General features: G+C 47.1%; 1 protein-coding gene across 1 annotated transcript in view; it reads right to left on the bottom strand.

The window, feature by feature from the left end:
* Positions 1-20,201, bottom strand: part of LOC140458864 (uncharacterized) — an 861,596-nt gene that overhangs the window by 401,371 nt on the left and 440,024 nt on the right. The window lies entirely within an intron of this gene.

Below are 20,201 nucleotides of genomic sequence, written 5' to 3'. Positions count from 1 at the left end.
TGTGCCCATACCTCCCCTCCCACCTCCATCCAAGGCCCCAAATGAGCCTTCCACATCCATCAAACTTTCACCTGCACATCCGTCAATATAATTTATTGTATCTGTTGCTCCCAATGCGGTCTCCTCTACATTGGGGAGACTGAACACCTCCTAGCAGAGCACTTTAGGAAACATCTCTGGGACACCCGCACCAATCAACCAAACCACCCTATGGCCCAACATTTCAACTCCCCCTCTCACTCAGCCGAGGACATGGAGGTCCTGGGCCTCTTTCACTGCCGCTCCCTCATCAACTGACACCTGGAGGAAGAACGCCTCACCGTCCGCCTCGGAACACCTCAACCCCAGGGCATATATGTGGACTTCACCGGTTTACTCATTTCCCCTTCCCCCACCTCAACCCAGTTCCACATTCCAGCTCAGCACCATTCCCATGACCTGTCGTACCGGCCTATCTTCCTTTCCACCTATCCACTCCAACCTCCTCTCTGACCTATCACCTTCATCCCACCCCCATTCACCCATTGTACTCTTTACTACTTTCCCCCACCCTCCTCCCTGACCTCTCAGATTCATTCCCTCCCCCACTCACCTATTGTACTCTATGCTACTTTCTCCCCACCCCCACACTCCTCTCATTTATCTCTCCACCCTTCAGGCTCTCTGCCTCTATTCCTGATGAAGGGTTTTTGCCCAAAACATCAATTTTCCTGCTCCTCGGATGCTGCCTGAACTGCTGTGCTTTTGCAGCACCACTCTAATCCAGAATAAAATTCAATGCAGAGAGATGGAAAATGGTTCCTTACATTCCAAAAATGAGGTCACACTATAAGCACAGATGTCAGTTGGAATATTTGTTGGGTAATCCATATTTACCAAGTCTCTCCCCTGGTGTTCACAGAAGGAAATGTCATCATTATTGACAAATTAATATGAGAACTCTTTCTCAAACTGTCTTTTACTCTCGCTGAACAGCAATCTCCAAATTTCTTTCTGTTCAGAACCTACTTTTCTCTTGGTGATGCGACATTATTCTCAAAAACTGCATTTCTCTTTTCAGTTTTTTACACCAGAATCTTTTCAAACTTGATCAACGATATCGCTCTTTTGTACTTCGAGTCAGAAGCAACTGGGACAGAGATTGTTGACTTGCTGTGTCAGTGTTTCTCCAGCAGCAGTGCTCACCAGGTCCTATCAGCACACCTCAGCCTGACTTTCTCCAGCTTTTCCTTCTGTTTCTCACTTTGTATTTCCTATTCCCTCAAGCCCCACTTGGCTCTCTCTTGTGATTGCATTACCTTCAGAACTTTAATAACTTTTCATGGATTGAAAGAATCAGCAGTAACTCTTTCAGGAATAAACTAGTTCCTGAGGTGAAAGGGACAAGGAGAAACTGGCATAGAGGAATTAAAAGTAACATGTTCATTAACCATCCTGGGAAGGAGATATTGAAACAACATGAACAAGCTGTTTCTTGGGAAGAGGAGTATGACATTCCGTCCCTGGAACCTGTTCTGTCATTCGATGAGATCATGACTGATCTGTGGCCTCAATCCTTCTATCTGCCTTTGGCCAGGCCCCTCAATTATTTTGACTGACAAAAATCAATTTCAGATTTAAAACTAACAACTGATTTACCACCAACTGCCACATGTGGAAGTGAACACCTACCACACTGTGGATGTTGAAATGTTTCCGAACATTGCACCTGAACTGTCTGGCCCTAATTTTTCAATGATGCCTTTTTGTATTACGTCTGAGAGGCTCCTATTGGTTTCAATGTGAACATGAGGTTTATGAACAGAAATAGATTATTTCACTTCTCAAACGTGTAGATCCAACAACATTAGATGGACATCCACACTGACCAGGGACATTGTGCCCATGAAAGGACAGACAACATGTCACCGAATTCAGGATTAACACGGTTGTTCCCGTGAATGTGGGGTGGGATCCACCAGTGGCGATTTTCCACTTTGTTGGCACTCTGGGCACTGCCCACCAATGCAGCTATGTCGGTATCCAGTCTCCTGGACACAAGACATAGATTCTTCCCAGGATATCTTGGAAACCATTGTATGACCCTGGTTGATTTCAGCCTGTATCTGGTGGTGACCTTTGCCTGAGACAGTCAGTCTTGTTCCCCAATATGTCACCGTCTGCAGTGATCTGGTCTGGTGGGAGCACAAAGGTTTCAACCCGGGTTGTTGGACCTTCCATTTTCCCCATTCCCACCAGCTGTTTTAGTCTTGCTAGGATAGAGTCCAGATGGCCCCATGTCTCTCGATGGTCTCTCACACCCACTCTCTCCAATTAGGGACAGACCCTTCTGCAGGGCCTTGCTTTAGGAGAGCTGTTCAGGGAGGGAGGGAGGTAAAAGGATCAAAGCCAGGATTGAGATTCAAATTCTCACACAGAGATGGACAGAAACACACAGATAGTTCCCCTCTCCAACGCTGTGCCCACCCCCAATCCCAGCCTCCTGCTCGGTCCACAGGGTGAAAGGGACAATCACTGCCAGATCTTGGCTGGAATACCCCCATGTCTGTAACTCAAAAACCCTCCTCATTTCAAAGGCCCCATCACTTCATGTCAGAATATTCATTCAAAGGGAGTAAACGGAGTCAGTTTGTTTGGGCCATCTCTAATGGTAAACAATATGGATTGGAAACCTTTATCCCAATCATACGGATAATCCTGATAGCTCGCTGTTAACATGATCTTCAGGGTCTGAGACCACCTTTCCAAGGCTCCCTGGGATTGAGGACGGTACACACTTGATTTTCAGTGTTGCCTGTCCACAGTTAAAAACCACACAATACCAGGTTATCGTCCACCTCGCATTTAGAGCGCTGCTCCTTCATCAGGTGGGTGTGGAGGACATGATTGTCGGACAGAATTTATAGCAAAGGTTGACAGTGTGATGTAACTGAAAAATACCTTGACTGTTTGTTAAGTCTCTTATCCGATAGAATGACCATGTTAGTTTCATTTCTTTCATATGTCAATTGCAAAGCGTTTTTTAAAAGTTACATTCTCAAGTGAACGTTAACAATTGGTGCCAGCCCAGATAATGTATTGAAGGTATGCGCCCCCCTGTGTGCTGCTGTCTGTGCCATAATGTTTAGATTGAGGCTTCCACTTCTTACTCATTGAACTTCTGCAACACTCGGACGTATTTAACCAGATCCCCACCAGGCCTTCAGCTCCAATGGGGTTGCTCTCTATCATTATCCTCATCACTCCTCTGACTTTTCACCTCTCCCTCGACCATTTTAAATCAACTTTGCATTTTCAGATCTCCCCTCCGAAGTGCAAATACTCTCTCTTTCTATTTTTCTTCTGCTCGGGTCATCCTTCCCGTTTTCTTTACTCTCTGCTGGAACTATTCTCCCTTTCAGCTTCTCCTCTGCTGTCAATCAGATTTCAAACGGTTTCATTTCCTTTTCATGTTCAAGCCACTTCATTTCCATTTGATCTTTCACCGTTTCCCAAGACTCTGATATTCCTGGCATTTGTAAATGCTGTGGGATTGTCACAAATATTTCTCCTTTCCTCCCGGCCCTGGGCAATCCCAGCTCCATCGTGTTTGCCAATTCCAAAAGCTTTGTCTTGCTCACTTTCAGCAAATCTCCCAAAGGGACCTCGCCCACCCCCCAGGATACTCTCAGGAACTGAAAGAGCCATTTTTACACAAGACACACCTTATTCAAAGCAACCAAACACATCACCGTCACCACACCCTGCCGCTGAGTCCAATAATCCTAAACCCAACCTGATTTTAGACATCATGATCCAACAAAAGCCCTCTATTTATTTTGGGCAGGACGGTGACTCAGTGGTTAGCACTGCTGCTTCACAGCACAAGGGACTCAGGTTCAATTCCACCATTGGGCACTGTCTGTGTGGAGTTTGCACATTCTCCACACGTCTGTGTGGCTTTCTGCCAGCTCTTCCTGTTCACCCCCAAACTCCAAAGATGTGCACGTTCGGTGAATTGGTCACGCTAAGTAGCCCATCGTGCTTAGGGGTGTGTAGATTAGGTGCATTGTCAGGGAAATGTAGAGTAATAGAGTTGGGGAATGTTTCTGGCTGGGTTACTCTTCAGAGTGTCAGTGTGGCCTTGTTGGGTCATATCGCCTGTTTCCACACGGTCGGGGTCCGATGATTCTATGTTTATGCACCAGAGCCAATTCCTTCCGATATATTCTGAAGCTCGTCTAGGATCTCACCCATTCCTATTTTAAAGGTCAATGCAAGGTGTCACATTCCAGTCACATTCCGATTGGTCAAACTACTCCATCTTCAGCAAAACATACTTCATCTTTACATGAAAGCTAAAATATAGACAAAATGACAATAAAAACATTGGCTTAATTGTAACTCAATCTAACAATAGATATATTAACTACAGTAATTAACTCTTCCACTATCGTAAATTCCCATAAACACATCTTTAACAAAGGATATGTTCCTTTATTCCTGTATTCCTGACGAAGGGCTTTTGCTCGAAACGTTGATTTTCCTGCACCTCGGATGCTGCCTGAACTGCTGTGCTTTTCCAGCACCACTCTAATCCAGAATCTGGTTTCCCCTTTTTACATCCTGAACAAAAGCAAATTCAGAAAACCAATTGTCTCCCATGACAATCTCCAACCCAGGAGATAAAACACCAAGAGAAAACTCAGAGAGAGAGGAGCACGGAGAGATGTACTACAGCTTCCAAACCCAGCTTCAAGACCCCAGCGACTGTGACTGAAAAGTAAAACTAAACATCTTGGTTCACTCAGAGCCTGACCCCAACCATTCAGGCTGCTTCTGTTGGTCTAAATTAAAGAAAACCCAAGGCCGCACAAGCTGCTCAAAATGTCTCACTCCAATTTCCTTCAAATAAAAACCCAGAACAATATACAGCTCTCCGAGCCATAGTATCATTACACCATCCAGTACCGAGCTCCCACCCAGTTTGAGGAGCTTACCATGAGCTCACTGGGGCTACAGCAGATCACCTCCCTTTCTGTCTTTGAGAAGGGCTCAGACACTCACATTGCCACGGAGGGGTTGGACAGTGCTCAGGCTGTCTTTCTGTTTGACCAGGATCATTCCTCTACTGGCAACATACGGAATATCCAGCGAAACCTGGAGGTGATGGTTAGAAAGATCCCCATGCTCCAAATTGAGGGAAAGGGCTCAGGCGACATATCGGATGAGAACAAGAAACATGTGGAGAGATGGCACTGCACCTTTCATGGAGACTTCTTCCTTATCAGAAACCCAGTGAACTACCAGGAGGCTGTCAAAGTTTCCTCAATGCTGCCCAAGCTGCTGGGTGAATGGAGAGAGAACACAGTGTCCCCGAGAGTCTGGTTGTACCCTCTGAAGATGCTGGACTCAAAAACCACTCAGCTTTCCCGTGAGGTCAGTAGTGGTGTGGTCACTCAGTGCCAGTGGGTCATGGGTCTATTGAAAGAACAAAGAAAATTTCGAGCCCAGGGACAGGACCTTTGACCCTCCAAGCCTGAGCCGATCCAAATGTACTGTCTAAACCTGTTGCCCAATTCCTAAGCATCTGTATCCCTCTGCTCCCCACCTACTCACGCATCAATCCAGACACATCTTAAATGAATCTACTGTGCCTGCCTCTGCCACCTCTGCTGGCAACGCGTTCCAGACACCCACCACCCTCTGTGTGAAGTACTTGCCACGTGTATCCCCCTTAAACTTTCCACCTCTCACCTTGAAAGCGTGACTTCTCGTTACTGAATCCTTCACCCTGGGAGAAAGCTTGTCTGTATCCACCCTGTCTATACCCTTCATGGTTTTGTAAACCTCAATCAGATCCCCGTCAATCTCCTTTTTCCTAATGAAAACAAACCTAATCCACTCAACCTCTCTTCATAGCTAGCACCTTCCATACCAGGCAACATCCTCATAAACCTTCTCTGCACCCTCTCCAAAGTGTCCACATCCTTTTGGGAATGTGGTGACCAGAACTGTACACAGTATTCTAAATGCGGCTGAACCAATGTCTTGTAAAATTTTAACATGACTTGCCAGCTCTGATACTCAATACCCCGTCCAATGAAGACAAGCAGACTATATGCCTTCTTGACCACCCTATCCACCTGTGCAGCAACCTTCAGGGTACAATGGACCTGCACTCCCAGATCTCTCTGCCCATCAACGTTTCCCAAGGCTCTTCTGTTCATTGTATAATTTGCTCTAGAATTAGTCTTGCCTAAATGCATCACCCCACATTTGTCTGGATTGAAATCCATCTGCCACTTTTCCACCCAATTCTTCAGTCTATCCATATCCTCCTGTATTCTCTGACAGTCCCTTATGCTTTCTGCTTCTGCACCTTTCTTCGTGTCATCTGCAAACTTGCTGATCATACCAAAAGTGCCCTCTTCCAGATCATTTATGTATATTACAAACAACAGTGGCCCCAGCACTGACCCCTGTGGAACATCACTGGTCACCTTTCTCCATTTTGAGAAACTCCCTTCAACTACTGCACTCTGTCTCCTGCTGCTCAACAAGTTCTTTATCCACCTGCTAGAACACCCTGCACACCATGTGACTTCACCTTCTCCATTAGTCTACCATGGGGAACCTTAACAAATGCCTTACTAAAGTCCATGTATATGACATCAACAGCCCTTCCTTTATCTATCAACTTGATCACTTCCTCGAAGAACTCTATTAATTGGTAAGGCACGATATCCCCCCCACAAAACCATGTTGCCTATCACTGATAAGCCCATTCTTTTCTAAATATAAATAGATCCTATCCCTCAGTACCCTCTCCAGCAACTTTCCCACCACCGACGTCAGGCTCACTGGTCTGTTCTTACCCAGAATATCCCTACAACCCTTCTTGCACAGAGGGACAACATGAGCAACCTTCCAGTCTTCCGGCACCTCACCCGTATTTAAAGATGCCTCAAAGATTTATGTCAGGGCCCTAGGTATTTCCTTTCTCACCTCCCTCAGCAACCTGGGATAGATCCCATCCAATCCTGGGGATTTGTCGACCGTAATAATCTCTAGCCTACCCAACACATCTTCCCTTCTTATGTCAATGTGATCCAGAGTAATCAAACTTCTATCTCTAATCTCTAATTCATCATGTTCCTCTCCTCCGTGAACACTGATGCAAAGTAATCATTCAGAATCTCACCCATTCTCTCAGGGTCGACACACAGCCTTCCTTCATTATCCTTTAATGGACCAATCCTTTCTCCAGTTATCCGCTTGCTTCTTACATGACAATAAAATTCTTTGGGATTCTCCTTAATTCTGCTCACTAAAGTTATTTCCTGACCCCTTTTTGCCCACTTGATTCCTCGTTTATGACTTGTCCTACTCTTCCGATATTCCTCCAGGGCCTGCTGCATTCTTCACTGCCTGGACCTTATGTACGCTTCCCTTTTCCTCTTGGCTAGTCATCCACAGTCCACGGATCTTGCCCTTTCCTATCCTTTGCCTTCAACGGGACATGACTATCCTGCATTATCGTTAACCTCTCTTTGAAAACCTCCCATATATCAAATGTGGGCTTCCCTTCAAATAGCTGTGTCCAATTCACATTTCCGAGCTCCTGCCTAATTTGATATGATTGGCCTTGGCCCAGACCCTCATCTCCAAGTGGAATGGGGAGAGGGAGGAACTCAGAAATAGGAGACCAATCTCACTATTGAATGCGGATTACAAAATTCTGTCAAAGGTTATCGCCAACCGGGTCAGGTCTGCTCTGGAGTCGGTGATTTACCCTGACCAAACCTGTGATGTACTTGGCAGGAAGATTGCTGAGAGTCTCGCACTCCTCAGGGATACGATTGCCTATATGCAGGACAGAGGGTTGGACACCTGCCTGATCAGCCTGGACCAGGAGAAAGCCTTTGACAGGATATCACACAGGTATATGAGAGATGTTCTCTCCAAAATGGGCTTTGGGGAGGGAATCTGCAATTGGATCAGACTGCTCTACACCAACATTGTCAGTGCAGTCTCCATTAATGGGTGGGAATCAGATAGCTTCCCTGTAAGATCTGGAGTTAGGCAGGGATGCCCCCTCTCACCTGCCTTGTTTGTGTGTTGCATAGAGCCATTTGCCGAGTCCATCAGGAAGGATGCGAGCCTGAGAGGGGTGACTATTCCTGGCAGCGGGGGCCTGCAGGTTAAGGCCTCCCTGTACATGGATGACGTCGCTGTTTTCTGCTCGGATCCGCTGTCCGTGCACAGACTCGTGTGCATCTGCGACCAGTTCGAACGGGCCTTGGGGGCCAAGGTAAACCAAGGCAAGAGCGAGGCCATGCTCTTCGGGAACTGGGCCGACCAATCCTCGATCCCCTTCACCGTCAGGACTGACCACCTGAAGGTGCTGGGTATTTGGTTCAGGGGGGCTGGGGCGTGCGCCAAGTCTTGGGAGGAGCATATCAGCAATGTGAGGCAGAAACTGGGCAGATGGGGGCAACGGTCGCTCTCCATCGCGGGAAAAACCTGGTCATCAGGTGTGAGGCAGTGTCATTGCTGTTATATGTGGCACAGGTCTGGCCTATTCCAGTCTCCCAAGCCATCTTCCAATTTAAATGGAGATCAAAGATGGACCGGGTCCAAAGGGACTCGATGTATAAAGATCTGGGCAATGAGGGAAAAAATACACCCACCTTTGTGTGTGGCTGCATCAAGCTGTGCGTGGATCCCTGGTACACAAACACCAAGTGTCACTATGTACTGAGGTTCTACCTGTCCCCGGTGTTGCGAAGGATGGGCCTGGCCTCGCTGCCGCGGAACACTCCAAGTAGTTAGATTGTTCCGTATCACCTGTCCTTCGTGGAGAAATTTATGAGGAAAAACACCTTTGACCACAAGTCCATCAGGAAGTGGTCAGCACGTAGCGTCCTTGAGACCCTTCGGGAAAAGGAGAGGGCGGATCCTGTCGAGCGGTTCCCTGAGCAGACTGTCAAAGCCATTTGGCAGAATGCCTCATCACCAGAACTTTCCAACAAGCACCAAGACGTGGCTTGGCTGGTGGTGAGAAGGGCTCTGCCTGTGAGATCCTTTATGCACGCCCGGACTTTCTCCTGCACCATGCCCTGCCCTTGAAGCGGCTGTGGGGGGGACGAGACTGTCACACACCTCCTTCTGGAATGTGCCTATGCAGAGGAAGTCTGGAGAGGAATGCAGTGGTGTTTGTCGAGGTTCGTCCCGAGCAGTGCCGTGATGCGGGACTCCGTGCTCTACGGCCTGTTCCCCAGGACGCATACCGAAATGAACATCAGCTGTGCCTGGAGGATCATCAACTCGGTGATGGACGCTCTCTGGGTGGTCCGAAACCTGTTGATCTTTCAGCTGAAGGAGCTGACCCCGATTGAGTGTTGCAGACTGGCACATTCCAAGGTCCAGGAATACGTGTTGAGGGATGCGCTGAACCTTGGGGCAGCAGCCGCCAAGGCGCAGTGGGGAAAGACCACCATGTAACATCTGCCTGCTGAAGAAGAACAGGGGGCCCACGCAGTCATTTGGGCTCTGCTGATGCCTCAGCTAAATATACGGATAAGTGATTGATAAACGTACAGACCTGTATAGACAAATGATGAATTCTGATCTCTGTATGCAAAGAAATGGAATGTTTATGTATATATGGCATGACCAACTGTACAGACCATCAAAATATTTTATGAATAAAGTTTATTAAATTAAAAAAAAATAGTAGTCTTCCTTTAGGACCACTCTCATCTTCATCTATGAGTACTCTAAAACTTTCAGAATAGTGATCACTGTTCCCAAAGAAATCCCCCACTGCAACTTCTACCTCCTGCCCTGGCTCATTCCCCAACACCAGGTGCAATATGGCCCCTTCCCTCATCAGATTATTGGCATACTGCTCTAGAAAACTAATCCTGGATGCTTCTTACAAATTCTACCCCATCTACCTCTGACGCTAAGTGTATCCCAGTCAATGTTGGGAAAATGTAAATCTCCCATCACCACTACCCTATTACCTCCACATCTTTCCATAATCAGTTGGCCTATTTGTTCTTCTACCTCACCCTCACAGTTGGGAAGTCTGTAATACAGCCCCAACAATGTAACTGTACCCTTCTTACTTCTCAGCTCCACCCATAATGCCTCACTCTCCAAGGCCTCCGTAGTGCCCTCCTTTAGCACAGTCATGATATCATCCCTGACCACCCCCCCCTTTTACTTCCCACCCTGTCCTGTCTGAAGCGTCTATATCCTGGAACATTTAGTTGCCAATCATCATGCCCTTCCTTCAACCAAGTGATTGCTATAATGTCATACTCCCAGGCACCAATCCAAGCCCGAAGTTCATCTGCCTTACACATTATGCTCCTTGCATTAAAGTAGATGCATTTCAGGCCACCAGTTCTCATCTGCTCCCAGCCTACCCTTCCCTTTATTAATGCTATCTTCATGATTCTTACAGTCTGCAGTCTCCACCTCACTGCCTACTTGGTTTCCCTTCTGGTTCCCAGGCCCCTCCCCTACAGCAGTAGCAAAACCTCCCCCAAGGACATTGGTTCCGGTCTGGTTCCGATGTAGACCATCCCTTTTGTAATAGTCCCACCTTCCCCAGAACCGGTGCCAATGTCCAACAAATCTGAACTCCTCCCTCCTACACCATCTCTCAAGCCACGTGTTCATCCTGCCTATTTTTTCATTTCTACGCTGGCGAGCACGTGGCACTGGTAGTAATCCTGAGATCACTACCTTTGAGGTCCTCCTCTTTAACGTCTCTCCTCGCTCCCTGAATTCTTCTTTCAGGACCTCCCCTTGTTTTCTACTTCTATCATTGGTGCCTGTATGCACCAAGACAACTGGCTGTTCACCCTCCCCTTTTAGAATGCTCTGCAGCCGATCGGTGACATCCCTGACCCGAGCACCTGGGAGGCAACATACCACCCGGGAGTCCCGTTTTCAGTCACGGAACCGCCTATCTACTCCCCTCACAACAGAATCCCCTACGCGTCATTTTCCTGCCCTTCTGAACAGCAGTGCCCACCACAGTGGCATGATCTTGGCAACTGCTGCCCTCCCCTGGTGAGCCATCTCCCCCAACAGTATCCAAGATGGTATACCTGTTTTGGAGGGAGATGACCACAGGGGACACCTGCACTTCCTTCCTACTCTTTTCTCTGCCTTTTGGTCACCCATTCACTGTCTCCCTCAGCAGTTCTAACCTGCAGTGTGACCAGTTCACTAAATGTGCTATCCACGACCTCCCCTCCATCGCGGATGCTCCACACTGAGTCCATCCACAGCTCCAGAGTCGTCATGTGATCAAACAAGAGCTGCAGCTGGACACACTTCTTCAAGTGTAAGAGTCAGGAAGGTCAGCCACATCCCTGAGCTCCCACATCAGGCAAGAGGCACATACCACGGGTCTGAGGTCCCCTGCCATTGTAAGCTTAGCTTTGTATCAGCTAACTAAAACCAAACAATGCACTTAAATATAGGAAAAGAAAGAAAAAGAAAAAATAAAAGCCTTACCTTAGAGAGTCTTTTTCTTCCGGTTAGAGGGGAGGGGTGCGGGAGGGAGATACTACACGTGCAGTATCTCAGGTTTTGCTGCTGCACAAATATATACTAAGTCCTTACCTTCTCGGCACTCTCTTGGTCTCCACGTCACCTCCGCTGTGTCTCCCGCTGCTCCTGGACAGGAAAAAGTGGGAAAACCTACCCTTCCCGGCAGGCCTCGCTTCTCTCCACCCTCTCTCCTCGCTGCTCTGTGAAAATAAAACCCACCGACACCTACAGCCCCTTGGACTACAGCTTGGCCCACCCTGCCTCTTGTAAAAATGCTATCCCTCATTCCCAATTCCTCCGCCTCCACTGCATCTGCTTCCAGGAGCACCAGTTCCACCACAAAAACCACCAGATGACCTCCTTCTTCAAAGACCACATTATCCCCTCCCACATTGTCAACGACACCCTCCATCGTATCTCATCCACTTCCTGTGCCTCCACCCTGGAACCCCACCCTCCAATCACAGCAATGACAGAACCTCCTGCTCCTCACCTTCCACCCCACCAACCTTCAGATACATCGCATCATCCACTGCTATTTCCACCGCTTGCAAACAGAACCCACCACTAGGGATATAATTCCCTCCCCATCCCTATCTATTTTCCGTTAAGACCATTTCCTCCATGACTCCCTTGTTCGGTCCACGCCTACCACCATCCCACCCTCCCCTCCCGGCACCTTCCCCTGCCACCGCACGACTTGGGAAACCTGTGCCCACACCTCCCCCCAACCTCCGTCCAAGACCCCAAAGGATGCTTACACATCTGTCAAAGAATTACCTGTACTTCCACATACGTCATCTACTGTGTCCGTTTCTCCCAATGTGGTCTCCTCTCAGAGCAGTGACACAGAGACTCAGAGACACATAGAGATATAGAGAGACACAAAGAGACACAGAGAGTCATGGAGAGGCACAGGGAGACCTAGAGGGACACAGAGAGACATAGAGAGGTGTAGAGAGACATATAGAGACATAGATAAATGTAGAGAGTCAGTGTGGGACATGGAGAGACACAGAGAGAAATAGAGAGTCAGAGAGGCAGACAGATAGGCATAGAGAGTTGTTGAGAAACATACAGAGTCATTGAGAGTCATAGAGAGACAGAGAGACATAGAGAGTCAGAGAGAGTCAGAGAGAGACACACAAAAAGACAGAGTCACAGAGAGACACAGACAGACAGAATTGTTGCGAGAAATACAGAGACATACAGAGACACAGAAATGTAGAGAATCAGTGAGAAACACAGTGAGTAATAGAGAGACACAGATGGTCTGAGAAGGACACAAGAAGATACAGAAAAACACAAAGAATTGGAAGAAGACATAGAGTGACATAGAGAGTTGGAGAGACACAAACAGACAAAGAGAGTCATAAAGAGAGACAGAGAGACACAGAGCGACATAGAGAGACATAGAGAATTGCAGGGAAACATAGAGAGACACAAAGAGACATAGAGGGTCATAAAGAGAGACACAGAGCGACATAGAGGCATAGAGAATTGCAGAGAAACGTAGAGAGGCGCAAAGAGACAAAGAGAATTGTGGATATAGAACATAGAACATTACAGCACAGTACAGGCCCTTCAGCCCTCGATGTTGCGCTGATGTGTAACCGATTTAAACCCATCTAACCTATACTATTCCATTCTCATCCATATGCCTAGTTTTGAACTCCTCTTAGTAATTGTCTCTCAAAGAGCATCATAGGTTTGCTTTATTTTTCATGCCCTTACCCACCAATCAAAATTACATTGTTTGATCAAGGACCCTCCTTAGATGACTGAAGTATTGCCTGGAGGCTTCTGGCCCAAGTTGAGATACCCTGAAGGGAGCTTCCTTCACCTTCTCATATTCCCCAGGGACCTCCTCTGATCGTGGTGTAAATACCTCACCAGCTCTACCTACCAGCTTTGTTTGGATTAACATAACCCACATCGTCACTGGCCACTGCATTTGTTTAGCCACCTTCTCAAATGAAATGAAAGAGGCTTCTACACCTTTCTCATCCAATTTAGGTGGAACTTGAATATATTTAAACTGATCCCCCCTCCCCAGGCCTTTGGTTCCCGTAGGTTTGCTCATCCTCACTCTCCTCCTCCCTCAGCTTACCTACAGCCCTCCCCTCCATCCTTTTAGGCTGACTTTCCTCTCGAAGGGCCAGTTTCTGAAGTTCAAACTCTCTCTCTTTCTCCCTTTCTTCTCTCTCCTTTTCTTTATGTTCTGCGAAAGCAGTTCTGTCTTTTTCTTTTATTCTCTGCTTTTAATTGTCATTCAATTTGTTTCATTTCTTTTTCTTTCACCTTTAACTCAAGCTGCTTCACTTTCAAATACATCTTAGCCATTTCCAGTGGTGTTTCCAGCAAAAGTAAATGTCGAGCTATTGCTGTAATTTCTCTCCTTTTCTCACGGATGAACGTACCTCAAACTCCAAAGTCATTTCTTCCAACCCCAGAAAACTCTTAGTGACTGAAGGAGCCATGACTACACCAAGCCCTGCTAAAACCAACACCCAGAACAAAAGGTACTAACAACCACCACTCACCACCTTCGAATCCAAAAACCCTAATTCCAAATTGGAACTATAGAACAAATCCCACAAGAGCCCTGGACCAGGCCAGACCCCCTCCAAACATTTTAAGACGGCAGCCCAGAGCCTAACCTTTTCTTATTTGAAAGGCAGATATAGAGTGGATATTCCAGTAATGGTGCAGCTGGTCAAACCACTTGACTTTAAACAAAACAGAATTTATTTACACACTATGATTGAAACACCAACCAAAGAAATCAAAATTTGGAAACTCAATCGACTCTATTGCAACTCAGTGAAGCTGTTCCAATTCCAGCAACGTCCCATAAACACACCCATTGGTAAAAGATAAATTCAAATCCAGGTTCTTTTAGATTTCAGAAGGAACCTTCAGGCAAGACCTCTGTTGAAGCATGGGACCTCTTTTCGCTGTAGCTATCTCTCTGCTGCCAGTAATATCTGACTCCTTGTTGAAACTAAAGCAAACTAGAATTAACCTGAACTGGGAGAACTGGCCATGCCCCCTTTCATTGTACAACAGTGTTAAATACAAGCTGAAAGGCCTGCTCTGATTGATGACTTAGACAGAGTCTGTTAGCCATTTTGACGCCTCTGCCTTTACAACCCCTCTTGAAAAAAGCCAAAGACAACAGAACCTCGTAAAAAGGGGCAGCATCGTCACAACAGGGAGGCTAGGAACCTGCTGTTCTGCTTAGTCAACAGATCAACAACACAAGGATCATTTTAAAGTGAAAGGTAGGAGGTTTAGAGGGGGATTTGATTATAGTTTCATCCAGAGGGTGGTGGGGTCTGGAATGTACTGCCTTTGAAGATAGTTGAGCAAAAACCTCACAATGTTTAAACTGTTTTGGTCAAGAGCTTGTAACATTCAGGTCTGTGAGCCAAATATGGTGGGACGAGCAGTTATGTAGGGAACCTTGATAGGTCAAAGGGTTTCTTCAGTACTGTACAGAGAGACACAGAGAGACACAAAGAGACATAGAGAGACATAAAGAGAGACAGAGAGAGAGACAGAGAGAGACAGAGGATTGTAAAGAAAATAGAAAGACACAAAGAGACATAGAGAGACATAAAGAGAGACAGAGAGAGACAGAGAGAGACATAGAGGATTGTAAAGAAAATAGAAAGACACAAAGATACATAGACAGTCGTGGACATAGAAGATAGAACATTACAGCATAGTGCATGTCCTTCAGCCCTCGATGTTGCACTGATGTAAAACCAATCTGAAGCCCATCTAACCTAAAACATTCTCGACCATATGCCGATTTTTGGACTCGTCTCAGAGCGTCATCGGTTTGCTTTACTTGAATGCCCTTACCTACCAATCAAAAATACTTTGTTTGATCAAGGTCCCTCCTTAGATGACTAAAGTGTTGCCTGTAGGCTTCTGGCACAAGCTGATATGCCCATAAGGGAGCTTCCTTCACCTTCTTGTATTCCCCAGACAGGTTCTCTGATCAACTGACTCGACGACTCATTCACCCAAGTAAATGAGAAGCTAAGCTGATTTGAAAAGGGGTGAAAAGAGGTGATTGATTCAATTCAACAGGAGTTCCCATTCTATGTGGTAACTGTGAATAGTGACCACACTGTGGGAGATGCACAGCTGGTTTTAAACTGCTTCCATAACCACCTGAGCCCTCAATAATGTCTGGGATGTGACAGAGTCTACAATGTGGCCCAATAAAAGACATAACCCAGGTTACGATGTGTCCCAGTTTATTGTAAAGCCCAATGTAGGGTTAGGGCCAGTGTAGGATTCTTCCCAGCTAAGGATGACGCCTAGTGTTGTATACATCCAAGTTTAGGATATGGTCCAGTTTACAGAGCAGCCTGGTTTATAATGGAGCCCAGTTTACAATGGGGTCTGGGTTACAATGGGGTCTGCTTTAGAATGGGGCCCAGTTTACAATGGGGCCCTGGTTTACAATGGGGCCTGGTTTACAATAGAGTCCTGGATACAATGGGGTCTGCTTTACAATGGGGACTGTTTACAATGGGGGCCGGTTAACAAGGTATACAGTGAGGCCCGGTTTACCATCGGGCCCAGTATGCAGTGGAGTCTGCTTTACAATGGGGCCCGCATGACAATGGTGCCCGGTTTACAATGGAGCCCGGTTTACGGTTGAGCCCGGTTTACAATATGGCCCGGTATACAATGGAGCCCGGTTCACTGTGGGTCCCGGTGTACAATGGAGCCCGGTATACAATGTGAACTGCTTTCAATGAGGTCTGGATTACAATGTGGCCTGATTTACAATGGTCCCTGGTTTAAAATGAGGCCTTGTTTTAGAATGGGGCCCAGTTTACAACTGGGTCGAATTTAAAATGAGTCCTGGTTTAAAGTGGGGCCCGGTTTACAATTAGGCCCAGTTTAAAATGGAGCCTGCGTTTCAAAGGGCCTGGTTTACACTGGAGCCCGGGTTGCAAAAGGGTTCGGTTTACAATGGGGCCCAGTTTATAGTGGGGTCTGGTCTACAATGGGGCCTGGTTTACAATCAGGTCCGGGTGACAATGGGGCCCAGGTGACAATGGGACCTGGTTTACAATGCAACCCGGTTTACAATGGAACCCGGTTTACAATGGAGCCCAGTTTACAATGGGGCCTGGTTTACAATGGAGCCCGGGTTACAATGGAGCCCGGTTGCCAATGGAGCCCAGTTTACAATGGGGCCTGATTTACAATGGGACCCAGGTAACAATGGAGCCTGGTTTACACTTCAGCCTGGTTTACAATGTGACATGGTTTGCAGTGGGGCTTAGTTTACAATGTGGCCCTGTATACAATGGAGCCCAGTTTACAGTGGGGCCCGGTGTACAATGGAGCCCAGTTTACAGTGGGGCCCGGTGTACAATGGAGCACAGTTTACAGTGGGGCCCGGTGTACAATGGAGCCCGGTATACAATGTGACCTACTTTACAATGAGGCCTGGATTACAATGTGGCCTGGTGTACAATTGGGCCCAGTTTAAAATGAGGCCTGGTTCACAATGGGGCCTAGTTTACAATTGGGCCCGGTTTAAATTAAGGCCTGGTTTAAAGTGGGGCCCAGTTTACAATTGGGCCTGATTGAAAATGGAGCCTGCGTTTCAATGGGCCTGGTTTACACTGGGGCCTGGGTTACAATGGGGTCTGGTTTACAATAGAGCCCGGTTTACAATGGAGCCCGGTCTACAATGAGGCTCAGTGTACTTTGAGGCCCGTTTTACAACGAGAATGAATTTATAATGGGGCCCGGTCTATAATGGGGACTATTTTCATTGGGGAATGGTTTACAATGTGGCCCTGGTTTACAAACGGGCCCAGTTTACAGTGAAGTCTGGTTTACAATGGGGTCCAGTTTACAATGGAGCCCGGTTTACATTGGAGCCTGGTTTACAATGGGACCTAGTTTACAATGGAGCCCAGTTTACAATGTGGGCTGGTTTACAATGGGGCCACAGTTCTCTGAAAGTGGAGTCACAGGTTGACAGGACAGTGAGGAAGGCTTTTGGCAAAATGGCCTTCATCAGTCAGAGCTTTGAGGATAGAAGTTGGGAAGTTATGTTGCAGTTGTACAGGGCATTGATGAGGCCGTATTTGGAGTATTGTGTTCAGTTTTGGTCACCTTGCTACAGGAAGGATGTTATTAAACTGGAACGAGTGCTTAAGAAATTTTCAAGAATGTTGCCAGGACTCAGTGCTCTGATTTATAGGGAGAAGCAAGGACACTTTCTTTAGGATGTAGGAGACTGAGGGGAGATCTTATGGAAGTGTATAAGATTAGGAGAGGCACGGATAGGGTGAGTGTACTCTCTTTTTCTCAGGGTTGGGAAATTGTGGACTAGAGGGGATCAGTTTATGGTTAGAGGGGAAACAATAATAGGATATTTGAGGGGCAACCTTTTAACCCCAAGCTTGGTGCACATATGGAATGAGCTGGCAGCAGAAGGGGTTGAAGAGGGTGCATTAACAACATTTAAAAGGCATTTGGTCATATACAGGGATATGAAAGGTTTAGAAGGATCTGGGCTAAGTGCAGGGAAATGGGGTTAGTCGGTTTGGTCGGCATGGACCAGTTTGGGCCAAAGGGCCTGTCTCCGTGCTGTGGGAGTCTCGGTCTCTGTGACTCGGAATCAAAGTTAATGTTTCGGGTGCAGTGAGCCTTCCTTAGAACTGTGGGTGATCAGGCTGAAGGACCTTAGGGCTCTCACACCCACACACTGCTTCTGTGTGGACTGCTCAGCAATATTGTCTTTTATTCTAACATTACCAATCACCTGACTCACCCGAACATGGACATTAGAAATAGCGTTGGGAAACCACATGAGAACTTGTGTCACCTTCCCAGTTCCTGTTTCATTTTGCTCAATACAGACTGTTACCTTCCAACCAGTCAGAAAGGGTTTAGTGAAGGTCAGCATGGAGGGTTTTGAATACCTTGTGGGAGAGTCAGTGAATGTGTGGGGCATGGTATTTGTGAGGGAATAGCTGGGAGGGGATTAGAGTACAGGGTTCCAATTACAATGTGCAAACTTGAAGTAACATCTCTGAACTGTCTCATCATCAATCTCCAAGATTGACAGTAGGAAGGGCGAGGTTGTTTCACCAACACCAACAAACACATAGAAAATAGGCCCAGGAATAGTCACTCAGCCCTTTGAGACTGCACCACCATTCAATATAATCACGGCTGATCATGAAATCTCAGTATCCCACTCCCACATACTCCCCATACCCCTTGATCCCTATGGAAGCAAGTGCCACACCCAATTTCCTCTTGAATCTATCTAATGAACGGGCCCCAATAGCTTCCTGTGGGAGAGAATTCCACAGGTTCACCACACTCTGAGTGAAGAAATCCTTCCTCATCTCAGTCCTGAATGAGTTACCCCTTATGCGTTAACTGCAACCCCCAGTTCTGTCTTCCCCGACATCCGGAACATTCTTCCTGCATCTAGCCTGTCCAAACCCATCAGGATTTTATATGTTTCCATGAGATCCCCCTCATTCTTCTCAATCCCAGTGAGTACAATCCCAGTTGATTCAATGTTTCTTCATATGTCAGTCCTGCCATCTCGGGAATCAGTCTGGTGAACCTTCACTGAACTCCCTCAATGGTAACAATGTCCTTCCTCAGGCCAGGAGACCAAAACCACACACAGCCCTCAAGGTGTGGCCTCCCCAAGGCCCTGTGTAACTGCAGGAAGACATCCTTAGTCCGATACTCAAATCCTCTCACTATGAAGCCCAGCTTGCCACTCGAACTCCTCACAGTCTGCTGCACCTGCATGTTATTACGATATTTCAAGAACTCATCCAAATATCTTTTCAAGCTTGTTAGGTTTCCGGTCTCCACTGCCTTCCCAGGCAGTACATTCCAGATTCCCACCATCCTTGGAGTGAAATAGTCTTTTCTTCTCAAAACCCCTCTGAATCTCCTGCCCCTTAGCTTAAACATATGTCCCCATGTGATTGACCCCTCAATCAGGGGGACATCTCCTCTTCATTCACCCGGTCTATACCCCTCATAATCTTAAAAACCTCAATCATGTCCTTCCTCAGTCTTCCCTTCTTGAAAGAAAACAATCCAGACCTATCTAATCTTTTTTTACAGTTCAAGATTTCCATCCCAGGCAACACGCTGGGAAAAGTGAGGACTACTCCCCCTCCCACTCTACCAAGGACATGCAGGTCCTGGCCTCCTCCATCACCAAATCCTAATCACCCAACGCCTGGAGGAAGAACATCTCATCTTCCGCCTTGGGGTCCTCCAACCACATGGGATGAAGGTGGTTTTCACCAGTTTCCTCATTCCCCTCCCCCACCTTATCCCAGCCCCAATCTCCAACTCGGCACCACCCTCTTGACTTGTCCACTGTCTTTCCCATCTATCCGCTCCACCCTCCCATCCAACCAGTCATCTTACCACACTCACACCTTCATCTACCTATTGCATTCCCAGCTACCTTCTCCCCCAGTCCATCCCCCTCCCATTTTTCTCTCAGATCCCTGGCCCACAAACATCATTTGTGATGAAGGGATTATGTCCGAAACATTGATCCTCCTGCTCCTCGGATGCTGCCTGACCTGCTGTGCTTTTCCAGCACCGTA

This window comes from Chiloscyllium punctatum, chromosome 34 (assembly GCF_047496795.1).
Source record: "Chiloscyllium punctatum isolate Juve2018m chromosome 34, sChiPun1.3, whole genome shotgun sequence".
NCBI lineage: Eukaryota > Metazoa > Chordata > Chondrichthyes > Orectolobiformes > Hemiscylliidae > Chiloscyllium > Chiloscyllium punctatum.
The sequence above is the reverse complement of the archived record's forward strand: the minus strand, read 5'-3'. Positions and strand labels throughout refer to the sequence as shown.